Below are 27,016 nucleotides of genomic sequence, written 5' to 3'. Positions count from 1 at the left end.
CACCTCGCAGCTGCCACTCCCCCCCCCCTCCCCCTCGCTCCCCTGCAGCCTCTGTTATCTCAACTACTTTAAGAGAGTTCTCTTTTCTCCCCCTAGACTCCTCCGATGCTAATCTCTCTCCATAAATCATACCCTCTAATCTTTTCATCACCTTTCTCTGATTAAAGCAGCCTGGGGGTGGGGAGCCACAGTCCTCAGTGACTAAAATGCTTTGATGTCCACACGCAGGCCCCCAGGCCCCAGGCTGTGGCACTGGCTGGTGGTCAGGCGACACCCACCCCGTGTGGCGTGTGGCGGGCCTGGCGCAGGCACCATCTACGCGGACACGTTCCTGAGCTGCCCTGTGCCAGCGCGGCCCGGCACCTCGAGGATTTCACAGATCTCTTCATGAATATTTCTCACTACATACTGGATGTCATTATTCTATTGAGAATCAATTAGCCCAAATGTTGTTATGACAGCTACAGAAAAATGATATTTTTAGCTTTGCTTTCTGCAGCTCTGTCTCTTCACAGAATTATTGAAAACCCTAAAACTGATCTAGTGGCGACAAGGGCCTCCGTGGCAAGCCGGGAGCGATTGATCGGGGACTGCGGAACGGTGGGGCACGCGCGGCTTTCCCCCACGAAGTGGGAGCGCCTCAGAAATAACTCCCAGCACGGGAGGCTAAGCGTGACCTTGGGCAAGAGACGGACCCAGCCTGAACCTCAGTTCCTGCATCTGTGAAATGGTCACAGAAATCCTTCCAGCCTCTCGAGTTGGGATGCGGGTGGCACGCGATGATGTGTGGAAAGCGCTCAGGGAGCCTCCGGCGGCCGCACAGCAGGTGTTCAGCGTGTGAGCACCAGCAGCGCCTAGTGATTCAGCAGGAGGGCCCGGAGCAAGGCCGCCTAGGTTCAAGTCCCCACTCTGACACTTGGTAGGCATGTGACCTTAGGCAGGTCACTTGACCTCTCTGTGCCTCAGTTTTATCATCCATGAAATGGGGCTTAACTGTACCTGCTTGATAATGTTGTTGTGAGGCGCACCACAAGCTAACACAAGTAAAGCACTTAAAAGTCCCTCCTGGCTCAAAAAGCAAACAACAAGTCAGCTCTTTCTAAGGCAGGATGGCTATCACAATTGTCTGCCACTCACCTTTGTTCAGCTGGCCCTTTAGTCTAGCCTTTCCCTCCCCATCCTTGCATATTCCGATCCTCTCAGTGTTAAAAACTAGCTCAGCTGTCACCCCCACTGTTATGCCGGACAAACAGCCTGGAATGCTGGCTGCAGGGATCGCTGGGTGACCCTCTTTGTCCCAGTTCCTCGGAGGTCAGAGGGGATGATAAGCATTTATTTACCCCTCAGAGAAGGGACTGGCCCTGTCCAGTGCTGAAGCTGGTGGGCCATTCCTCACCCAAGCACCAGTCCCCCGTGGGACGCTTCTAAAGATCCCCGCACACTTCTTCCCCCACCAGGGGCGGGTTAGAACAGAGTGATGGAAGAGGCAGTTCCAGGATACATCCCTTTCCCCCCAGCCACATGCTCTGCCAAGACAGGAGCTGGTGTCAGAAAAAAGGTTGCACCCACCTGAGCACCTTTGCTTTCAGCCAGGCCGCGCCCCACGCTCCTATCCAATAGGCTCTGTCCGCTGAAGCTAACGCACCTGACGGCTGACATCTTTCAGCTGGGAAAGGGCGGAGGAGCAAGCTGCCAGACGCCCCCAGGGGTGTCCAGTGAGCCCCGTGTCCTGGCTCCCCAGCCCTGGCTCTCCGCCTGTCGAAATCCTCGCTGTTCTGAGGTTCAGTGTGAATCAACCCTTATTTATGCTGCCTCCTCCGTCCCTTCATTGGGGGTTACCTTCTCCCTCTGCCTCATGTCCCCATGACACTCTCTCTGGCCGCCACCGTAGCCCTTACCGTCACCGCCACCTCTGGCCCCAGTGCTGTGGGCACAGGGCTGTCTCCCTGCTGGACCGTGAGCAGAGAACCAGGACTCGGCTCTTCAGTGCTGAGTGTCTTCTGCTCTGTCCCCGTGTCTCGTCACCACATTGTTTCCAGGGGACAACTGTCCTCCCCGGAGACTGTTCCACCCACGGCCACTCCCTCCTTGGCCTCTGGACAAACACCCTGCCCACCTTGTGTCCAAGATCCCCGCGTACCGGCGTGTCGGCTGGGCACTGCACAACTCCGGGTGCCGGTCACGAAAGCCGTGATGGGAATGACGCCCCGCGCCACGGTGGCCCTGCCTGCGCCCGGGACCTTGACGTTCCATGATTCTGGACACTCTGACCTCTGAAGGCCCCCTTGCCCTATAAAAACACGTACATATACTCCGTTGGTATCATTTCTTGCTGTAAAAGTGTTTTTGAAAAACATTTTCTAATGTGACTTTTGAAACATGGCTACGAACAGCTGATTTACATTTGGCTGCAATTTCTCAGCAGTCATTCCCGAGGAGTCTTGAGAAAAGAGATTTGAATCTGCAAACTGGCTTCAATTGTAAAGCAGGTTTTTTTTTTTTTAATGTCTTTAACAATTAACAAAGTTGACCCAATGTTTTACAGGCATTTAATTACACACCTATTCTTTTTCATCCTGCAGTTTGCCTTTTATGTTGGAATCAATAAGAATGTCTTTCAGAATTCAGATATTGTCACGGGCCTCGGGCATGCACACAGGTCCTCCCCTGTGTCCCCCCGGATGACAGAGGCCAGTCTACGACTCAGGTCACTTTACTGAAGGGTTGGTGATGTGCAAGTGGTTATGTGCCTAATTCTCAGTAGCCGCCCCCCAGTTACTCTCTAGGGTGTGCCAGTTTGGACCATCCATTGTGTGGTCGCTGTGAAAGATGGGAAGGAAGTACCACAGAGAAAGGACGGCATAGGCCCAGCCCTGCCCCTGATGCCTTTCAGGACCGGCTTCCAGCCTTCCTCTTGGCCTGCTCCCGCACGGTCCAGGGAAGTTCATCCTCCACCCTCACCCCCACCCACCGCCTCCAGGGGTGGGGATCGCCACATCTCAGAATCCAGAACAAACGCCCCTCACCCCACAGACAGAAAGTCTTTTTCTCGCCCCCATCCAATGTCCGCTCGCCAACGTCCTCATTTCCTGCTGCGCGAATGACATCTTTCTCAGGAGACTGACGTTGGGCATTTTCATTTCCTTTTGTGAAAACCCCACTCCCGTCCATAAGGATATGCTCTGGCCCTGTGACCCCAACAATACAATTGAAAAATAGTTCCACGTGGATACACGTCCCAGAGTTTTCATCTCCATATCTTGAAATCTTAAATCTTTCGTGGAACAAGGCAGAATATCCATCAGTCAATCAATTTTCTCTTTTAGCACCAATCAGATTGTATTATGATTGTATCCATGGGTCCCCCTCCCTGGACCGGGAGTTCTTGGAGAGAGATACGGGTGCCTCGTTCATCTCTGCATCCTCGATGCCAGTCCCAACTTGGCACACAGAAATGCTCACTGAAGGATGAGGGGATGAATAAACATGACAGCAACTTTCTATTTGACTGTGAGTTCCTTGAGAGCAGGGACTGTGGCTGTTCATGTCTGTCTCCACCATAATATGAGAAAGCCTACGGCAGCAGCTCACTGGAGGGCAGAGGCTCATGCAACATTCGATTGGATGGATGGATGGATGGATGGATGGATGGATGCACGGGTCATGGAATAGAGGGTTGGATAAAATGGCTGGCTGGCTGCATCTTAGGTGGATGCATCCTTAGCCTGAGAGATTGGTGTCTCAGGAAAAGATGGCTGCTTTGACCTCTAATCATTTTTCAGGTCCTAGCTCCAATTCCCATGAGGCCTGACTGCTCTATGTGGTTCCCATCCTTGGATTCCCAAGAGAATGTTATGATTCTTACAATAAACTCCCTTCTATTAAGGCAGTTTGAGGGGATCTTTGTTTCTTCAAACCACGGAGCCTGACTCGGGGAGGAGCCCTCCTCCCACGTAGAGGAAGGGAGGGACAGGTGTGCAGGAAGGAATGCCTCTTGATTGCACCACAAGTGGCACTTAGGAAGCAGGATGTCTTCCCCAAAGCAGTGCTGGAAGGCTGGGCTGTTATCGGAGCCACGGGAGCTCAGCTCGGTTTGAGGATCCTGTCCTGGCAGGTTCCTATGCAGCTCTGTGCCAAGTGCTGGCTGGACAACTTGGTCCTTGCCCTTGAAGTGGTCCACCAGCTCTCTAGCATCACCCCCTATAGTGGCTGTGTCATCTCAGCTAAGTCACCCCCTGTTCTGGCCTCAACTCTGCATCTATAAAATGCAAAGTTGGGAAGAGGTCACCAAGCGTTTCCTGCTTTAATTTTGAGTTACATGACTTGCTCAGCTCAGTGTTGCCGACATAACCTGCTGTAAATGTTGCCCATCGTTGGGTGGGCTAACATACTTGAGCTCACCAGTACCGACGCAAAACCCCGCCTCCTTGTCTAGCTGCCACAAAAGCACCGAGAACATGTCATGATTTTGTCACTTTTCTGAAGATGTGGGGGTTCACACACGCCTGTAACTCACATTCTTCCTGTCATCCAGAATCCCTTCACAGTGTCACATGTTTAAACCCAGCCCACCCTTCTGGGCCAGTCCACTCCTCCAAATACCTCCCCTGCTCCCTTGTTTGGAAATGTCCTATTCCTCCTAGCACCCCTCTACCGGCTCAACAGCGGCCTTGGGTTTCAGCAGGCCCCTCTTCCTGGGCTGGCCTGATTTCCTCTGCAGGATGGTGAGTTCCCAGGGGGGGGCAGGCAAGAATGTCTCTGGATACTCCTCTCCCCGTGAAAAGGGCTTGCTCAGGGCTCTGCACACAGTAGGCACCACGGGATATTTCATTGTACAGACAGCTGGGCAGTGATTTTTGTCATGTTTTTAACCAAGTAAATGTTCATAAGATCTTTTTCGAAAGCAGACCACAAAGCAGCAAGTGTTATATAACATTTTTCTAAAATGCATTTGAAGGAACATGGGGAAATGTGTGTGGACCCAAGACATTCATTCATGGAGGCAGATTTGGGGGTGACTTATTTTCTTCATCCAGCATAGCTGTGTTTTTTAATGCTCTAGAATGAGCATATATTACTTTCAGAATGGGGAAAAGGAGAAAAGCTATTTAAAAATAAATAAGTAAATGTTTGTTTAGTGAATGAAAGAACCAGGCTCTAGTGCAGTGGTTCTCAACCCTCCTAATGCCGCGACCCTTTAATACAGTTCCTCATGTTGTGGTGACCCCCACTCATTGTTACAAATTGAACATAATTAAAGCATAGTGATTAATCACAAAAACAATATGTAATTATATGTGTTTCCGATGGTCTTAGGCAACCCCTGTGAAAGGGTCGTTCGACCCCCAAAGGGGTCACGACCCACAGGTTGAGAACCGCTGCTCTAGTATGTTACCAGAGACTCTAATTTGAGTTGGATCTTGGAGTGGAAGTCAAGCCCTGCCCACCAAGTCCAACCTCCCCACCCAGCCATTGACACTGCACCCCAGAGGGGTTCTCACTGTAGCATTGTTCCTAAAGACTTGGCAATGATCATTGCTTTTGCTGACAGCAATGGTCACAACCCCCCCACATACACAGCATTTGTAGTTTACAAAGCATTTTTACATACACTTCCTTTCTCTCCTTACAACCCTACTAGGCAAGTATCCATGCTTCCTAGTAACAAGGGCAAACTGGGGCTTAGAGAGGAGGTCAAGGTCAAGGTCAAGGTCACACAGCTAGCAAGGAGTAGAGCCTTCTATTCAAGCTGGATCCTCCTCCCCCAGTGCCTATAAATCTCCTGGCATGCTGGTCAGGCAGGGTATCTGGGGGAAACAAGGCACTCACGTTTCTTTGTGTTCAATCCCTGGCAAGCAGGTTTTGGGGCCAGGCATTTTCTGCCTGGAATCTGCAATATTCAGGAGTGCTCCAAGGAAGGTCCGCCCAGGAGCAAACTCTACCTGAGGGAGCAGGTCCCCCGGGTCCCTGTCGACAGCAATGCAGCCGGGTCTAGGGCAGCAGCTGGTGGGGAAGAGAGCAGCAGGGGCACTGGAGGAGGCAGGCGCATTTCTGTCTGGAGACACAGTGCCTGGAACCGGGGCTGGGATCCAGCCTCTTGGAGCGGAATCCGGGCTGAACTTGGACTGTTCTCCGGGAGGGGAAGCCCCCAAGGCTGAGGCTGTGACCTTGATGCCGCAAGGTCCTCAGCAATTTCCCATTTGCCGCCATCTCACCAAAAGGCCGATTCTTCCGCTCCTCAGAGACTCATGTAGACCCACTGGGAGGCATCTAAACATTAACTACATTTTTCATAATTATGATAAGAAAAAATACAAAGTAGTAGGGAAGATATTAACTATTGAGTTTGTATATAATGTCCGAATTAAATCCTTGCAGATGTTTTAATGAGAAACTTGAGTTGGCTTCTGGACACATTTTTTTTTTAAATATCAGGTTTTATACTGGAAGTGATTGTACAGTTGATCAAATGACTCCACACAAACAATCAAAACTTTACTTGAAGATCTTTTCAAATTCTTGACGGGGGCCATCGGCAGGATAGTTTGTTCTCACGTGTAAGTGATAAAATATTTAAAACCATTTTCAAACAAGGATTCAAGACAACCATTGCAATTATATTTACAGACTCGACTAGGTCTTTATTGGGGAAAGCGAGGGTGGCGTTCCTTGTGCTAAAGCAGCTGTGGGATCTGATCGAACTTTCTCATACGCAGTGTCTCCAAGCGCGGCAGCTCTCATCTGCAGGCCAGCATGCACCATCGGAGCAGCGGCTGCAGGGAGCCTGGCTGCCTCCGGGAGGGCAAAGCAGGCAAGAAAGGACAGAAATTTCCAGAAGGTGAAACCGACATCCGAGGTCACTGCCGGAGCTTCCCCATTCGCCATCCCCAGCCTCCTGGACCCCACTCTGGGCCGGTGACACCTTGAACACGGGGCTCCAGCCATTCCACGGGTCCCCTGTTCACCATGGACTGTGGATACTCCAAAATCGGTTGCTACAGTAGGCGTCCAGGTGTGTGAGGTGGGGCTCATCTCCTCGATCACGCCCAGCCCATTTCCGCCTGCTGGCCACTTACAGGGACCTCAGGGTGTCCCCCTCCAGTCCCCCAGCCCAGGCTGCTCCCAGCCCATGAGTTCCAGATGCCCCAGACCACCAGGCTACTCTGGGGGTGGGGGTGGGGGGAGGGGAGGGGGGTTAGGGTGGGGGTGGCGGGTGGGGGTGGGAAATATTTCCTGGCACATCAGGTGGGTGGTTCTGGCTTAGAGGTCTGCCTGGTAGGAGAGGCTGGAAGCACAGGGATTTCCCTGGAGGGATTCTCAGCCAGCCTGGGGCCCTGTGGGGAGATGAGACTGGGAGCAAAAAGGAAAAGTGGGCAGTGCCCAGAGCTTGTCCCAGGTGGGACCCAAGAGCCCTTCCCTTCTACTCTCCTACTATCCAGCCACCCGCTGAAAGGACCTGAAAACACTGGGGCCAAGGATCATCCAAACCGCCATGGGCACAGCCACTTGGGACTGTGAGGCGCGAGCTGAGCGCTGCAACCCCATTGTTTCCCTTGGAAGGTGGGAAAGACAGGGAGGGAAGACGGAGGAGGAGGGACTAGAAGACTGAATGAGAGGGAGGGGGGAAAACAGATGTAAAGACAGATGGGGAGAGACAGAAAGTGGGACTTGGGGAGAAAGATTGATGGAGAGAGGCAAGCCTGGGAGGGAGGGAGGGAGGGAGGGAGGGAGAGAGAGAGAGAGAGAGAGAGAGAGAGAGAGAGAGAGAGAGAAGTGAGGGAAGGAGGGAGGGAGGGAGGGAGACGGAGAGAACATGAAAGAATGCGCCTGGGTTCCTTGAACACAAGTTGCCAGCGCCCTTTGGAGAAGTCGCGCTTGGCGGAAACGCTAACTCCACGGTCAAGTGCAAATGTAAAGAGGCCCTGAGAGCACTTTGTGCAAATATCAGGCCGGGAAGTGCTGCGCCCGCGAAGCTGCCGGGCACCTCGGCGGCCCCGCGCCCTGGGCTGCTCGCTAATTCACTTTGCCGTCACCTCCGCAGGCGGGGGCGGCAGCCGCAGCTCGCAGAGGGCGCAGAGCGCCTGCGAGGGCCAGGGGCCGCTGCTCTGGCTAATGGAGCAAAAGACAGATCAGCAGAAGCAAGGCAGGTGGGGCTGCAGGGGGAGCACGGGTGGGCACCGGGGTGGAAGTCAGAGCAATGGCAGAGATGCTGAGGAAAGAGTGATGGGCGAGGTAGGACCTGGGCTTCAGTTCTGCAGCCTCCACCTGCCAGGTCTGAGCAAGACCTCCTGAGCCTGTTTCCTTGTCTATAAAAAAGGAAAATAAAGCTTTTCCTGTTTACTTCAAAGGGTGTTTGTGAGGCTGAAATGTGAATGGGGTTTGGAAAGCAATTAAGTTCATAAATGGTAATTAATGGTGATGATAATCTATATATATAAAAGGCTAATATGCAAAGTGTCCCCAAGGGAGTTCGATGGGGAAACTGGGAGTTCTATTGCTCACTATGACATGTGTTGACCACTGGGGGCGGTGCAGAACTAAGATAGTCCCCGGCCGGCAGCTGGAAGGCCTAGGGACTCTACCCATGCACTAATTCCGTGCACCGGCCCCTAGTAATATAATAAAAGTGCCTGGCACTGCGCTAAAGGTTTTACATATATTTATTTGCTCTTATAATACTCTCAACAACTCCGCTTATGCTCCTTTTGCAGGTTTTAAAACTGAGGCACAGAGAGGTTAAGTCACTCATCCAAGGACACACAGACCTAGTAACTAGCTGGTGAACCCGGGCAATTTGGCTCCAGATTCCATGCTACGCTACAGTGCAGGGGCACATTTTATTAATGCCCACATTTTACAGTTAAGGTAAAAGTGTTCCAAAAGGTTGGGGGCCTTGCCCTATGTCCCATGGGCGGTAAGTAGCAAAACCAGGCTATGGGCTCTTAGGCACAGAGGAAATGGTGGAAAGAACAAGGACTGTGGGGCATGGAGACTTAGGACCAATGTCTTGTTCTGCCACTGTGTGATGTCACGAGAGCTAACTTCGTCCTGTGTGGTAGGGAACGCTGACCAACCCCACAGGGTTATTGTAAAGATTAAATGGGAGAAAGCGTATGAGGAACCTGACACACACTTGGGGCCAGTAAATTCACTTGGTCAGTAGGTACTGAGCACTGTACTGGGTCCTGAGGGTGCAGCGATGACGCAGACGAGAAGACCCTGCCCCAGGGGACTTGCCTATTAATAGACAGATAACAAGTGAAGAACTTACTGCAGGTTGTGACTAAAACGCCCAGGAAGAAAATGAAGAGGGCACTATGAGAGAGTCATACAGGGAAACCGGCTCAGAGAGGTGTGGGCGGGCCTCTCTGAGGGGGTGATACTGAATCTAAAAGATGGAGCTAGGCAGGAGAGGAGCTGGGAATTGTGTCCCACAGACGAGGAGAGCCGGTGCAGTCACTGAAGCCGAAAGCAGTTTAGCAAGCTCCAGGAATTGATGGCAGAAGCACAGTGAATGGGGAGGACAGAGGCAGGCCAGGGTCTGGCCTGCAAGGCTGTGTAGACCATGGGTTTTATCCTAAGCTCGATGCGAAGCCATTGCTTTTAAGCAGGCGTGACATGATCCAATTTATACTCTCAGAAACCATACTGGCTTCCAGATGAAGACTGGAGAGGAGCAAGGGTGGAAGCAGGGAGTTTTAAGGGGTGTGTGTCTATCCAAGCTTGAACCAAGATCAGCGATAGAAAGACATGAATTTTGTTATAATATAAAGGCTAAGTGCCGCCCACCTTTTCATCACTGATCAGTATCTAGTCCCAGGCTCAGTTTCCAGGTCTAGGAGAATGGGCTTCACCGGTTCCACTGGGAACGCAGGACAATGGTTCCCAGAGATCTTTAGCTGAACGCCCTGTGCAGTTGCTTCTTAAGCTAAGTTGGCGGTCGGGCTGGCCCACTGCCCTGTCCAAGGCTATAGACCAACTGGCAGATATTGGGACTGTGGGCACTGACCCCAGTACCAACGACTAGCCAGCTCTCAGTCCTCCTCTTCCCGTGTGCTCTGTTAGGTCGGTGAGGGTAGAAGAAATGATCACTCAAGGTCCCTGCCTCCCAGGTGGAGTTTTCCGGGCAGCAGGTCACTCTGGAGATCTCAGGAGAACAAACTAGGGATTATCCTGTTGTGTTTCTTTAAGCGTTTGTTGTTGAAATGGAAGTTACAATCCAAGCTAATTTGAATAACAGAATCAAGGAAAAACACCCTCTAACCACGAAAATGAATATTCAACATTCCCACCTTATCTTCTCTGCTTTGTAGGGCTGTTTCTCGGCTGCATATTAAATGGCCCCTTCATGTGAAGCTGGCAGAGTGGTGGTTTTGCAAGACAGAATGCTGCTGGGCTAAGGTGCTAAATTCAGAACATAAGTCATCCTGGGTCTCCAGGCTTTCAAAGATCTTACAGGGACAGGCGGGACAGGCGGAGCGCCACGGGGAAGGTGGAAGGACCGGGAGAAGTTTGGATTAAGACCGTGGAGGATGTTGAGTGAGAACAGCTCTCACAAGCCCCGAGGCCAAGCTGCCCTGGCTCTGGTGGGGTGCAGAGGCAAGTCCCCAAGAAAGGAGCATCTGATACATGGATACCTCAAATGGCAGCCCCACTAAATGGAGTGCTGTGTGCCTAGAGGTGCCCCTGAGGAAATCCCACGAGGCGTGTTTACATTGAAAATGGCAAGTTCCCTGGATTCGGCTGCCCCTTGGGAAACAATCAAGATGAGGCTCTCTTTCACCCACTTTTCAGGCCAGACGGAGGGGCGGGTCCCTGACCACCATACTGGCCTCTGTCTCCTTTGCCTTTGCATTTTCTGTGCTTTCTTCCCAGGTGCCTTTCCTTCCAATGGGCCTCCTGGCATGTGCCTGCTCCATGTCACCTCTGCGTGCATTTCCCGACACCCACCCCAACCAGTTTCCCAAAGAACTTACACACGGTGGTGTAATTACCTGTTCTCCCATCTTCCACCAAACCAGATTACAGCTTCCCCAAGGGAATGTCTGCAGCTGCAGCACTTGGCCAGAGCCCCGCACAGAACCGAGGCCCGTCCGGGCATGTAAATGCACATGTGAGACATGGGTGGCTTTGGGATGAGACTGTGGGTGACACAAAGTAGAAAAAATATATGTTGGGTGACAGAATCAGGATCCGGAAAAGTCTCACTTGCTGGATCAGTGGGCTTAACCCAACAAGAAGACATTTAACAGAACCTACATTTATATTTCAAACAAAGACCTCAGAATTGGGGAGGGGGGGCGGGGGGGCATGTACCATTAGGATTCATTGGTTGCAAACAATAGAAACAATGCTTACTAGTGGTGGCAAAAAGGGAATTCAATGGAAGGAATGGGATAGCTGCACTGTTGAAGAAAGGATGTTGAACCAGACTTCAGAAGCGATGGGAAGCAGACATGACTCCCCTTGGCCAGGAAAGGAGGAGAATTTGACTGACAAGCTCATGAACACTGTCCATGATGGGAGGTGGGGTTGGCCAAGGAAAAAGGCTATGCTATCACCCGACCATTGGAGAATGGGTGCTGGACAGGCAAAAAACAAGGTCAGACCCTCACAGAGCGCGGGTCCAATCTCCTGATGCTGCAGAAGCTCAGAGAGGGCAAGTGTCTGCCAGCAGGTCACCCAGGACCAGACTGGGGCCACCCTGCTCCAGATTGGCGTGAATGCCAACGTCATCAGGGTTTGGTATCCATCCTTGTTCTTCAAACAAACCCTCAAGAGGCATGTCCCGCTCTTGTCATATGTGGAGGTCTCAGCACCACCATGTACTTTCTCCGACCGTCTCTGATTCCAGGCCCTAAAACACACCCGTGTGAAGGCTTTCCTAAACTTCCTTCACTGCAACTCTGATGGCCACTGGCTCTCAAGTGAGAACGGGCACTGCCGACTTCAGGAAGTGACTGTCATAACTAATTTATTTCCATGTCGATTATGAAGGCCTCCGGGGCGGTGTAATCCACAGATACAAGCCCGCTTCACCTCTACTAGAAGGGTTTAAAAAATGAAATTAGACATGTTTTTGAGGCAAAATCTCTCACCGTTAACTCCCTGGTTCGGCACAAATTCTCTTAGCATTCGTGACCAAAGGAGACTCCTCCAAACCATTTCCTGTCATCTCCTCTGAGCTGTCAACTTTGATTATCCCTTCCCCGGTGCTGTGCCTTGTCTTATACTAAAGAAATCATAAGTACCTCCTTCTCCCTTTCTGAATCTAGGGCTCCGGCATTTTTTATTTCCTGCTTCTTGTAAAACTTTTCAGAAAAAGTGCAAAGGCCGTGACAGCGGCTTCAAGTAAATCACTAGGGAAGGAGATTGAGACTATTTCTAGGTGGTGACCCAGAAACTGGCTTCTCTGCCCAACATTTGGTGAGGCCTACTGTGTGGCCGGCCTCCCCGGTCCCCGCTCCAGGCTGTGCCACTGGGCCATTTATAGTCCGATTTTGCTACCAGACCTGCTCTCTGGGCCGCCCTTGGAAGCCAGATTGAATGGCCTCTGTTTTCATCTCTTTGGCAACATTTGTTCACCTTTTCCTCATGTCTTCCTCACCAGCTGCCTGTGAGGAGACTTTGTTTGATCACCACTGACCTCAGTATTCAGAGCATTGCCTGGCACAGAATAAACACTCAATAAATAGCTGTTCAGCGAATGGATGCAGGAACAGATGAGTGAATGAATGGATGAATGAATGAATGAATGAATGAATCACTTATTTTCTTGAAATTCTTTGGATCCCAATACACTAATGTCTCTGAAATCCAGAAGTGCCTGGCACATAGTCAGGGCCTTAAAATGTGTGAGGTGTTTGAATTAAATTCTCCTCCTTCCTTTCTCATTGCTTCTTGCCCCAGTCCTTTGTGGAATTTCATTCTCTCCCTGCTCTCTTTTGCCCCTCATTACATGTTTGCATTCCTCAGGGTTCTGTCCTTATTCCCCCACTCTTCCCGCTCTGCAGAGAGAATGCTCCGTGAGTGATCTCATCCACTCCCACACTTTCAACTTCCATCCCACGCTGATGCAAGAAGCCAAAAGTGGGGAGAAAAAAGGAAGAAAAGTAAAATTGTCAAGTTGGAAGTCCTTAGGCACCTCAAAGCTTGGCAAGTTGAAGGGGTGGCAGAATAATGGATTGAAAATGTAATTTACATTTTGTTTTCCCTGATATAGGAGGATCAGAAAACTATGTACATTTTATTCTCTGTAAGTTTTCCTCCCAATTCTAAGAAAATACCCAGGACTTCTTGCCTCAGGGACATTGGCGCTGGCTAGGCTGAAATCAAAAGTAGCCTGAAGCTTGGCACTTGCCTTTGAAAACATAAACTCAGCCAGAAGATTATTCTAGATCAGGGTTTCTCAACTTCAGCACCGTTGATATTTGGGGACAGAATTCTTTTTGTGAGGGACTCTCCTGTGCACGGTGGCTGTTTAGCATCATCCCTTGCCTGTAAATGCCAGCAGCACTCTCCCCACAGGTCACACAGCAAATGTCTCCAGACATTGGCAAACGTCCCTGGCTGGGGTGGGGCCAAGTGGCTCCTGATTGAGAATCAGAGAGAGAGAGAAAGGAAGGAAGGAAGGAAGGAAGGAAGGAAGGAAGGAAGGAAGGAAGGAAGGAAGGAAGGAAGGAAGGAAGGAAGGAAGGAAGGAAAGAGGAGGGGCCCTGTAGAAACTGCCAAACTTGGGGGTTTGATCATTTTCCCTCTCCTGGCAAGTGGGGGGTGTTTTAAGATTCCAGGGATCATAGGGAACCTTTGCCTCCTTTCTGTTATACAATAAGCCACAACCAGTAAAAAAAAAAAAAAAAGAAGAAGAAGAAGAAGAAAGAAAAGAAAAGAAAAGAAAAGAAAAGAAAAGAAGAGAAGAGAAAAGAAGAGAAAAGAAAAAACCATAGGTCTTTTTTCCCAGCATCCTGCTGGCACAGCATCACCCCAGGCCTTGCAAGGTGACAGCAGTATGCCTTCTGAAGGGAGTCTTGGCATCCCCGAAGGCATCTGGGGTGTGGCCTCCTCAGTCCCACTTGTCCCAGATGCCTGCTGACCTGCTTCCCCAGCTATCCCTGCCTGGGTCCATGAGCCAGTGATCCTTTCCTCCCTTGGCTGCCCCCTTGCTGTCAGGAGGCCACGCTGCAGCCAGACACTGCCACCAATCTGTGGGAAGTTAGGTAATCAACAACTTTGACAAATTACGCCCTCCCAATCCCCTAAATGTCTTCAGTCCCCCTAGACTGAATCTTCTGGCAAAAACTGACGTCTTTGCTGGATCTCAGCTCCCTCCTTGTCAGAAAGTTGTACTCTACTGAGTATAAGAGATAGTTCAGCTCTACCTCCTCAAGATGACCCTGTACTTCACAGAATCTCCTGCTGCACTGAGTCCTCATGAGCAGGTGACATTGTCCAAATATAGCAGCACTTCCCACCTCCATCACTCACATCTTTTGTCCTGATCCTGCCCACTGCTGGGCACTGGGGACCTACCAGCCTGGCTGGGTACCAGGGGCACCACCCAGCCTTCCCAGCAGTGGAAGGAAGATGCCAATAGCTGCACCACTCTGAGCTTGGCCTGTGCCAGGCCCCAGGGGTCACTGAGCCACACTCTCCCCCAGATCCCTGGGAGGGGAGCCCTGTCTTGAGTCTCTGCCTGGTGGACTCTTCCCAGCCATCACAGTTTCTTCCTCACTTACATAGATCACCCTGAACCTTGTTCTTCAAAATTATTAATGACAGGAAGGACCCTGGCCCAGGAACCCTGCTGGCCGTGAACTGAACCTCAAATCAGAGCCCTTAGAAGTCTCTGTTGGTCACATCAAACCTGCTCCGCTGCTGGCCCATAGGTTATGACTCCTGCAGAGCAAACCCACAACAGAGTTAATTTTCCCAGCCTTACGCGAGGCTTATTCAGGTTTTCTCCTCTGTCCCTACACTCTCCAAACCCCAGCCCCTAACATGAAGGTTCTAGAAGCCCAGGATGGACACTACACAGATGGACTGATTGGTAATGTCATCCCATGGGTTTGGAAATAGTTCCCTGTCTATGCTAATTAATGGGTTAGTGTCGAGCTGGAGAGCAGTTTAAAGACTCCTCTTAATGTCTGTTTTTAATGCCCTAAATTAGCACACAGCTTTTGGGGGCAGCCTGTGTGCTGGGTGCTGTGCACAGCACTGCCACAGACCCACCCCTCGGTGACCTGGATAGAGGCATCCAGGCTGACGAGCAGGAGGCCAGGACCCGAGTCAGAACCCGAAAGGAACTCAGCCGCTGGAGCTACCAGAGAAGATGTACTGGGGACCCAAGGTGGAGCCTGGACTTCCAGCCACACAGTGAAGAGAGCTGACCTTCCACAGCCACAGAGAAAGGCTACGTTAACGTACAACAAACGATTACAAATACATGACCGAGTTTCAAAGAAACAAATGGAATTCCTAGGAGTTGGATAAAACAAGGGACCTCAGAGCCTAAGGAGGAGGAAGAAACAGATACTACAATGGCCCTCAAGGGTGCTGGACCTAAATGACTTGGGGGCTGGGATATTAATGCTCACAGAGCAGCACTGTGGCCTCCAGCCTGCACAGGGTGAGAATACAGAACTCTCAGAAAGGGCCAAGAAGGAAGCATCAGGCAAATGGCTAGGGCCAGGGATAGAAACAAATTTTAAGTCATTTGCAAAAATTCAAAATCCCAGGTGACTGTCATGTGTAGGTCTGGATTTACATTCCCTGGGTGGTGCTGGAGCCCTGCTGCCTCTCTCTCTCTCTCAATACCTCTCTCTACCCCCCCCCTTTCTCTCTCTCTCTCTCTCTCTCTCTCTCTCTCTCTCTCACACACACACACACACACACACACACCTACTAGGATGATTTGAACCATTAAGGACGTTCCACAACCCAGGAAACAACCTGAATACCTGAATATCCATCGACAGGATCACCAATAAATTACAGTGTCTTCAAACAATGAAAAGTATTATGTAGCATTCAGAGTGAATAATGTATAACTGCATCAACATAAATAATTTTTAAAACATAATTTTGAGTAAAAAGAAACAAATTTCAGGATTATCCTTGTTTATTTTTTCATATGAATTTTATAAACACCTTTCTAGTTCCCAATTCCCCCGTCCCCACCAAAATAGCTATTTGTATTTTGATTAGGGTCATGTTAAGCTTAAATATTAGAAAAAAATTAATTTAGGAGAAATGAAATAGTTATAAGGTCAAGTTTCCATCCAAGAATATAGAGAGACTTCCCATTTGTCCAAGATTCTTTCAGTATCTTTCAGATAAGGATACTGTTTGTTTGTTGTCACATGTGCCTTGTTTGTTTTCATATGTGCCTTGGACATTTCTTGTTAAGTTTATTACTGAGTTTTTACCACTTTGTTGATAGTATAAATAAGCTCATTTCCTCCATTTTATCCTCTACCTATTGTTTATATACATAAAAGTTAATAATTTCTGTATATTTTTTGTACACTGCTGTTTTATTGAATTTTCTTACGGTTGGTAGTAGTTCCAAAATATCAATCTTTTAGGTTTTCCAGATATACAATATCATCTGAGAATTGTAATTTTATTTCCCCTTGTATAATTTTCACACTTCTAATTTCTTTCTCTTATCTAATTTGACTTCTGCTTTCAGTACAATATTAAATAACCGGGCTGAAAATGGAAAGTCCTCTCTTGTTTCTGACTTTAGTATGAAATCTTCCAGCATTTTCCCATTATGGATGATGCTGGTTTCTTGAGCTACAATAGATTTTTTTCATATTAAGGAAATATCCATCTATTCCATTTTATTGAGTGCATTTTTCAAAATCAAGAATTGATCATTCTTTTTCATAAATAAATCATTTCAATAGGTTTCTTAATGTTAAACCATCCTTGCATTCCTAGAGCAAATTCCACGTGGACATAATTTATTATACTTTTAAGTGCTACTAATTCTGTTTGCTAATGTTTTATTTAGGATTTTAAAATTGATAGTCATAATTGAAACTAGTTTGGCATGTCCTTGGTATTCAATCTTTACTGGCATTTGGTACCAATGTATTGCTTAATTCATTTAAACAATCTGGATTTTTTTTTCTATTCTTTTCAATTTCTAGAACAGAATTCTTAATATTAGAATTATTTGTTTTTAGAAAAGATAAAATGTTTCTGTAAAACCATTTGGCCTAATGCCTCTAGGGATACAGCTTTTTGACACTCTTTGTCTCCATTTTCCCATGGATATCAGTATATTTATAATGTCTTATGTCTCCTGTAATCATTTTGGTAAATTACATTTTCTCAGAAAATTTCATAGTCGTTCTGATTTTCAAATTTGTTTCTGCCACGTTGAGAAAATGGTTTTTATGATTAATTTTTATCTATTATGAGAAATTTGCCTTTGAAATTTTTTCTATAGGAAAGTTATAAAAATATTTTACTATAGACTTTTAAACCTTCTGGGTTTTTTTTTTATTCTACTATTATTCTCTTTTCTAACTCGTTATTCTTTCAGGTTATTGTATTATCCTCTCTTTCTGCTTTCCTTACATTTATTTTGTTATTCTTTTTCTAACTTCCCGGGTTGGGTGCTTTGCTTGCATTCTTGTTTATTAGGTTTAAGAGGGAACGCTGAAGGCTACGCATTTTCCTCTGGCCCTTCTAGCCTGTTCCCCCTGCCCCTTCACCCCCATGCAGCAGGGGCTTTTTGTGTTCTAATTTTGTTAGTTTCTACCTTATTGGATTCTTATCTAAAAATAACGTCTACCCTATTTTTGGAATCCCATCTGTGATTTAGGGATAATAACAGCACCAAGAGTCGTGAAGATTACATGAGAACTGCAGTCATAAGGGGACTATGTGCCAGGCGCCATTCTAGGCACCTCTACTGGCGTTAACTCGCTTAGAGATACTTAATGTAGTGCTGACACCCAAGTGCTCGGTGAATGGCATCCATTATAATTAGTTGTGGTGTGTTAATGTTGCAGTAGAGTTCTTGACCTGGAGGTGTCTTATGGATTGAACTGAGGGAATCCACCAACCCCCTGAAGGTGTGTACACCAGTTGGTGTACGCGTGCTTCCCTAGAGTGTAGATCCTCACTGTCGGCTGAGTCTCAAAGGGAGCAGGACCAGAAAAGCAGAGCACATCTGCTGTACAGGAAACTGGGTTCTGTGGCCTAAGAAACCCTTGCAGCCTGGAACCAAAGGAGATGGAGCAAAGGCCGCTGCCGTCACATGTGTGTCCAGGACAGAAGGAGCCTGGTGTGTGTGTGACCTGGGGCCCTGCTGCCTCCCCCAGGTTCTCCTTTCCCCCCCTCCCCACCCCACCTGTTATCTTTGGGCAAATTTTGGTGGGGGAAGCAGCCAGAGAAGAAAATATAAATTTTCAATTTTGATGCACAAGGGGAACTTTCTACAGACAATCCTGGCTGCCCGTAAACGCCCACCAGCTCCGGCGGCGCCACCCGAAGCCCAAGGAGCATCATTTTCCATTCTTGTCTCTGAGCTAATAAGTTGGAGAGAAGCTTCATATTTCAAATCAAAACTATTTTCCAGCTAGAAGAAAGTGGAAAGTTTTCAGGCAAATTTCATATGCAGCAACACAATTCCCTTCTGTTCCACTTCTTTTTCCACCTAATACGTGATAAATATTCAAGGTCTCCTTGAGGAAGCAGGAGCGCAGAGCTGGGAGGTGGGATTGTCTCAGCGGCTGGGCCCTGGGCCGAGGCAGCCAGCGGGGTGCACAGAGGTCCTTCTCCTTCTATGCCTGTCTGGATACCGGCCTCAGCTGCTGGCCGCCCCATCCATCCCCAGGGGAGCCCTCATTCCCATAAGAATTAGCTCTGGCAGGGCTTGAAGAGATAACTGAAATTATTTGTTACCTTAATAGCTGTCCCAAAAATTCTTCTCGGGTGAAAACCATGTTCATTGGGAAATGCCTTGAAGAGGTACAGTAAGACCCAGCACAGACATTAGGACGTTCAGTGATTTAAAAGCTTCGTCTTTCAGGGGTTACAGATCAGGGGACAGGATAAGGGGACCCAAGAGAGAGAACCCTCACTGCTGGGGCTGACCAGCAGACCCTGAGCAACAGATGAATGATTACTCTGACACACGTTTCTGTGAAAGAGAGGGCTAAGGGACTGCCTGGCTAAAGGAACCAGACAGCCCCATTCGCCTGCCTCCTTGGGCTTTTATTGTAACAACCACTTGAACTGAAATTAACTATTCGATACTATCAGCAGGGAGAGTATCCTTGAGAAGACTCATACATCTATAGCGTCCTTTAAGCAAGGATGTCTAAAGAATAAACATAAAGATTCCAGCAAAACATCCGAGCGCTCAGACTTGTTTGGAAAAGTCAAGGCAGGGTCTGTCACCTTTGGCAAGGTCCCCCTAAGGCCTCCGACCTTTTGGAGAATCCTCCTTACAGACTTCCCAACCAAGTCCCATGCTTCTCCACACCTCACCAAGAGAGATCAGTGGTCTCCAGCCAGATGATGAAGTTTTATGGCAAAAGAGAGGCATCCTGTGGCTGGGAGCAAGGGGAGCATCCCTTCTGCCAAGGGATAACATAACTGGCTCCCCTCTATTGAGACCGGCCATGTGCCCACTGAGCCAATGCTTTCCCTGCATCATCACAGTTAATCCTCACGGCCTGACTATGAGGTGGTAACTATTCTCACTCCCATTTTACAGACACAGAAGCCAAAGTTCAGGGAGCTTGCGTCAGTTGCCTGCTGTTAGCAGGAGATGCCACTGTGCATCCACTAGAACGGTACGACGAAAAGGACTCACCACCCAGTGCTGGGGAGGATGTGGAGCACCTGGCACTCTCACACACTGCTCCTGGAGCGGAAAATGCACAACCGCTTCGGAAAACTGGCAGCTTCTAAGTAAATTTAGACACACCCTTACCTCTGACCCACAGTTCCACTTCTAGGTTTCACACACGAGAAATGAGTACATGTGCCTACAACAAATGTACAAGAATGTTCACAGCAGCCCCGAACTAGACAACTCTAAATGGCATCACCAGGTGAGTGGGTAATTGTCTTCGGGTATATACACAAGGGAAAACTGCTCAGCAATACAAAGGGACAGAACACGGTGTACACAGTGGGAATGGATTCTGACACCTATACACTGAGTCAGAGAAGCCAGACACAAGAGGGCAAACTGCGTGATGACAGTGACAGGAAGCGATGAGTGGCTGCCCAGGACTGGGGTGGGCAGGGATTGATGGCAAAGAGGAACATGGGTGATGGAAAGGTCTCTATCTTGATTGAGGTGGCAGTTACATTGGGTGTAGACATATGTCAAAGCCCACCAAATGAACACTAAAAATGGGTGAATTTTACTGCGTGTAAATTACACCTCAGTAAGGTTGTTTGAAACACAATCCAAAGTGCTGATCATGCCTTTATGATCCTGCCCTCCTTTTTCCTCCTCCACCTCTACCTCGCTCTCATTTGCCCTCTGTCTGACCACCAGGCCTCCCAGCTGCTCTTCACATCGTCCAAGCACACTGCCATCTCTAGGGCTTTGCCCTTGCTGTCCCCACTGCCTGCAATTCTCTCCCTGCAGATGGCCCCAGGACTCACTGCTTCACCTCCTTCAGCTCTCTGTGCGAAAGTTACCCACCAGCGTGGCCTTCCCTGACCCCAGCCCTCACACAAAACAATACCCACCTCATAATTCCCTAGCTTTTTACCTTCTTTCTTTTCCAGATCACATATCATGTCCTTATATTTGTATTGGTTTGCTGTCCCTCTCATCCCCCCACACCCCCCCCCACACACCCCTCCACACCTCCCCCACACACACTGGGACTCAGTCTAGATTGACAGTACACTGTGGTCTACAGCACAGCCTGGCATGCAGTAGACTATCAGTCCTTATTGAGAGAATGAATTAGACCTTTCTATCAAGCATCCTTTCCCTTCTCCCTACTGTTCTCCCCTAAAAAAGATCTCTCTCACAGATGTACCTACTCTACCACAAAACAGTCTTTTATTCCAAAAATTAATAATAATAAAAACAGAGTATTTACTTCTCCATTTCATCATTTGTCTTTGGGTATGTCACCGACACTCAGTATTACCCCTAAGAACACTAAATGGATATTTGTCCTATATTTGTGATAACTAAAAACCTCTGAAACAAAGAACCATTTTCCAAGGTGACTTTTGTCTTTAACACCAGTGACCGGTAGGGACTTAAATTGGCTAGCAACTTTTAAAAACTGCAGAATCACCTGGTAATATTTTTTCTCTGCCTCACTGATCACCCTTCTACATGTATATTTAATTATTTACATAATGGGGATTACACAGCATAATGACATACAGTTCAGTATCCTGTTCTTCTCTTTAAACATTATAGAGTATTTTCCATGTCATTAAAATTTCTTGGAAAATATAATTATTAATGGCTATAGAATATTATATCATACAGATGTACCAGAATTTATTTAACCACTCTCTTACAACCTGGAATATTTAGGTTCTCTCTTTTTAAAATTTCAATGATAAATAATGAATGTCATGATGTATAAATTTTTGCCTGAATTTCTGATTATCTCCTAGAGGCAAAATCCTAGCCCCAAAGCATATGGGGGTTTTTTTTAAAAGATTTTTAATACATAGTCCCAACTTGTGTTTTAAGTTTTCAGTAGCTAGCCCCAACTTATTTCCGAGAAGAGAGATGCCAATTTAAATGACCAACAATAGAAGATGAGAGTGCTGTGTCAATTCTGCCCTGCTGGCACTGGGCATCACCGTTTCTTAAATCTTGGCTGATTTGGTAGATAAAAAATGCTATTTTGTCGTAATTTGTATTTCTCTGATCACTGGTAACGTGGAACATCTTTTCCCATGTTTATTGACTATTTGTATTTCATCTTCTGTGAATTGTTTATGTTATTTTCCCATCTTGTAACTGAAGTGTTAGTGTTAATGAATTGTCAGAGCTCTCGGTATATAATAGGGATATTAAGTCTTGTAGTTATCCTTGTTGAAAATCTTTGTTTTACTTTGTTTGCCTTTAATTGCGTTTCTGCTGCTTCTTGGAATATATAAATCGTTAACTCTCTCTGCAGTTGTTGATGTTTTGTTCAAGAAGTCTCTCCCCATAACAGGATGGGGTTAGGACCCTGCTGAGTACCAGGAGCTTTGCATAAATTATCTCCTGCAGCCCCACTTTGTTTGTTTTTTATTCTATAATATTTCAAACATATATAGGAGAAGAGAAAATAGATATGTTGATTCTGGGATTTGCTTCAAGAAAATCTGGGGGTGAGGCTGGGGGAGGAGCAAGGGAGGTCATAGGTCCAATGACAGTAGCCACGAGCTGATGGTCACTGTGGTTGGAGGCTCGCTCTCCTTTTGTCAGGGGATGTGATCTGGATGACACCTTAGGACGCCAAAGGGCAGCCATTCCTGACCCCTTTCCTGTGATAGGCACTGCCCTGGGAGCCTCCATCACCCCACTGAACCCTACAACCATCCTTGGAGGAAGGAATCATAAGACCCATTTTATTTTTTTATTTCATTTTTTAAATATATTTTTTTATTGATTTCATAGAGAGGAAAGGAGAGGGAGAGAGAGAGAGAAACATCAATGATGAGAGAGAATCATTGATCCGCTGCCTACTGCACGCCCCCTACTGGGGATCAAGCCCGCAACCCCGGCAAGTGCCCTTGACCAGAATAGAACCTGGGACCCTTCAGACTGACGCTCTACCCACTGAGCCAAACCAGCTAGGGCATGAGCCCCATTTTATAGATGAGGACACTGAGATTCAAATGGATGGATTATCCAAGGTCACATGGCAAGGAAGTGCAGAACCAGGGCTTGAACTCAGATCATTCTGAAACATGATCATTCATGTTTCCTCTGCAAGAAGACCTTCTTAGGAGCAGGAAATTACATGGAGGAGAGAATGGGCCTCTCTCCTAGAGCAGGGCTTACTCCCAGGCTCCTCCCAGGCACACTTCCAGGAGAGGGGCTCAGATTAGAAATTAATCTGATTTTTTTTAAATAAGAAAAGCAATACTTCTTGTTCAGCTGACTTTATGGAAACAAGGCTCAGGCCTGCTACTCATTCATTTCCTCAGTCATTATTGCAGCCATAGGTTTGAGCACCCACGGTGTGCCAGGTGTGCCTCACCACCACCCCCCCCCCATCACTTTCCTGCCCTTCCCGCATCCACCACCTCCCCTCCATCCCCCTGCTTCCCAAGGGAGACCCCTGAAGACAGTCACCCCCAGGCTTGGCAAAACTTTGGGGCCCAGGCAGTTCTCAGGCTCCAGGGCCCAGATGCTGAGAAGAGAGGAAGGAAAGGAATCCCTAGACGCCGTCACATAAGGCAAGGCGCCTGGGGCAGGCTGGCCTGTGCTACTGGGGAAAGCCCTGACTGTCCATCAGAGACAGGCCTTGCAGTTCTCTGGCAACACCAGTGAGAAGATCACGCTGTACAGCAATGACAGGACTACGTCTCCGGCTACAGTGGTGATGGTGGGAGATTGAGAGAGAAAACAGAAGATGAGAGGAGAGAGAGAATCTGAGAGAGAACATTAAAATCAACAAAAATAAAACAGAAAAATGTGCACAGAACAGAGAGAGATGGAGAGATAGATAGAGAAGCAGGGTCACAGCCTCAGGCAGACAAAGATGAGAGGTAAAGAGATAAGAACAGATCAAGGCAACCCCACAGGCAGGGAGAGATACTCATGACCCAGTGACCAGTTACAGAAGCAGGAAGGGACGCCCAACACCCAGAGAGCCAGGAAGACCAGCTGACAGGCATGACCACGGACCACCCATGCTTCCTTATTTTTTGTGTGATATATTTTTATTGATTTTAGAGAGGAAGAGAGAGAGAGAGAGAGAGAGAGAGAGAGAGAGAGACATCAATGATGAGAGAGAATCACTGATCAGCTGCCTCCTGCACACCCCCTATTGGGGATCGAGCCCGCAACCCAGGCATGTGCCCTTGGCCAGAATCGAACCCAGGACCCTTCAGTCCGCAGGCCAACGCTCTATCCACTGAGCCAATCCAGCCAGGCCCGTGCTTCCTTATTGTGCTCTTGTTTAATTTAAAAAAAAAAAAGATTTGATTTGATGTCACTTGCCATAAAGATCCATGCGTGATAAATGCTAAGTCCAACTATTACGGAAGAAGGGAAAAAATAATGACACCAAAGGCCTAGGTGTGAACTGTTACTTCAGTGGTCCACAATGAATCACTTGGCCATCACGCCTGGGGTACCACCTCCCCTTGACTCTGGGCTGGCGCTGTGACCTGCTTTAACCAATAGAAGGTGGCAGAAAGGACACTGATCATTCCACACCTAGGCCTTAAGAAGTCCTGGCAGGTGTGTCCGTGTGTCCGTGTGTCCGCGCGCACGCGCTCTATGAGAAACCAGCCACTGAGTAAGAAGTCTGAGTAAACGGAGGCCATCTTGCTGTTGTGAGGATGCTGAGCTCACCACCTGGAGAGGCCACAAGGAGGACGGGGAAGAACCAAGAGAGAACCAAGGCCCCAGAAGATCTGACCCAAATCCAGCTGAGCCAGCCGCCAGCTGAAGTCACACGGAGCAGAGATGAGCCCTCCCACCAGGCCCTGCCCACATTGCAGAATCATGAGCAAATAATGACATGGCTGTGTTGTAAGTCACTGCATCTTTAGCAGTTCCTTAGGCAGCACCAGACGCTGAGGTACTGGCTCAGTACAGTCACACTAAGTAAAACCAATGGGCTCCATCCTTTTCTTTGGCTGATGGGTGATGTGGGAGAGTCGGAGCATCTCTTTCCTCTGAAGGATCACACATGATACTCAGCTCCTTAATGGTAAAATCGGCAAAAGCCACGGAGGGCCCACTCCAATGAGTGCTGTCACAGGGACACTCACCTGCTGAAGGATGGAGATGGCGATGCGGCTGCTGAGCGTGAGTGGACGATGGTGCTAAACACAAGCAGAGCTGTGTGAGTTTTGTTTTAATATATTTTTATTGATTTCAGAGAGGATGAGAGAGAAACATCAATGATGAGATGGAATTATTGATTGGCTGCCTCCTGCACCCCCTCCCCCCCACAATCTGGGGAATTGAGCCCAAAACCCGGGCATGTGCCCTGACCAGGAATCGAACCTTGACCTCCTGGTTCATAGGTTGGCGTTCAACCACTGAGCCACACTGGCCAGACAGAGCTGTGCGTTTTATTAGCATGTATCCTATGCTGGTTTATCCCATTTTGTAAATGGGGAGACTGAGGCTCAGGGCTGTGAAGGACTGCCCACAGTCTCATAGGCAGCCTTGTCAGGGCCAGGATCTGAACTCAGAACCCAGTTGAGCTGTTAGTGTTCAGATATGCAGGGGCTCTCAATTCAAGGCCACCTTCTGCATCTCAAAGACTCAAAAGCTGAAACGCTCCTCAGACCTTATTGTCTAGGGAAAGGAGGAGAGGACGGCCTGGCTCTTTGATGGGAGACCAGACCCCCCAGGCAGATGAACACCCAGGCAGGGCTCCAGATCAGGGCCAGCCCGCCCGCAGCCCCACGCATCTGCAGGTGCGCCCGCAGCCCCACGCCTGCAGGGCAGGCCCCGTCGCCAGGCCCGGCGGAGGAACCGCTTGACTCTGAAATTGGTTCCAGGAATGCTTTTGCTCCTGTTATTATACTGCCTTCCCTGACACCTCCTCCCTCCGCGCTTTTTTTTTTTTTTTACACTAAACTTTCTCTGAATTCACCTGATTTTTCCCATCTCCTTTACATTCTTTATGGCAATGGAGACATAATCACCGCTTCTCCGGCAGGGTGATGGGAGTGTGCAATATTAACTGTAAATCAGGCAGAAATTGGTGGAAGGGGAAGGGTTTGATGAGGTGCAGAGACATTATATCATTTTAAAGCACTTTTCTGGTCTCCAGTAATCCCCATGTAAATGAAAAGGAGGCGACGTGCCTTTCTCTCCGAGGCTGCCTGCAGGAACACAGAGAAAATGTTCCTGGAAGACGGACGCGGGGTCGGGGAAGGCTGACTGGGGCCGACAAGGAGGCAGAAATGCCCAGGGCCGTGCCCCCAGCCCCTCCAAATCAGGGCCGGGCACACACCGAGGTGAGTAATCCTGGCAGCGCTGGGACTTCTTGGAAGATGAGGACTGGGCTACAGAGGGGGGAGAGAGGGAGGATGGTGCTCTGCACCGACAGGCAGCAGGCCTGCCTCAAACCACCCCCATCCTGCAGCCCCGCGCCTCAGCCAGGAGTGGTGCTGCCCCCAAGGGGGCATCTGGAATGTACGGCACGCTGAGGATTTTGTCAGCGGTCACAATGATGGGGAGGCGCTGCAGAGCCTGGTAGAAGTCCATGGTGTTAAATATCCTGAAATGCATGGAACACTCCCACACAAGGAAGACCTATTCCTTCTAGAATGCCACCACTTCCCCCCTGTGCTGTCCTCCTATAAAGTACATGGTTTTCCTGAAAAATGACCATTTATCAAGACGGTTCACTACAGGGGCCATCCACCACAGGCGGGTTCATGACCTCTTGGGTTCTTTTAAACTGAAGTCAATTTGTCTAGGCCAGTGATGGCAAACCTATGGCACGCGTGTCAGAGGTGACACGCGAACTCATTTTTTGGTTGATTTTTCTTTGTTAAATGGCATTTAAATATATAAAATAAATATCAAAAATATAAGTCTTTGTTTTACTATGGTTGCAAATATCAAAAAATTTCTATGTGTGGTATGGCACCAGAGTTAAGTTAGGGTTTTTCAAAATGCTGAAATGCTGAGCTTGAAAGGTTCGCCATCACTGGTCTAGGAGTACTGACTGCTGGTTTAACTGAATTCAACTACCTGTATTTCATCCAACCTAAGACGTCACTGATTGTAACAGACATCATTGTTTTATTTACTACTAAGAAAGGAAAACATGGCTGTGACTCAATGCTTTCTCGTCACTTAGATTTTTAC

Source organism: Myotis daubentonii, chromosome 3 (genome assembly GCF_963259705.1).
Source record: "Myotis daubentonii chromosome 3, mMyoDau2.1, whole genome shotgun sequence".
In the NCBI taxonomy this organism is placed as follows: domain Eukaryota; kingdom Metazoa; phylum Chordata; class Mammalia; order Chiroptera; family Vespertilionidae; genus Myotis; species Myotis daubentonii.
This window is presented reverse-complemented; position numbering follows the sequence as displayed.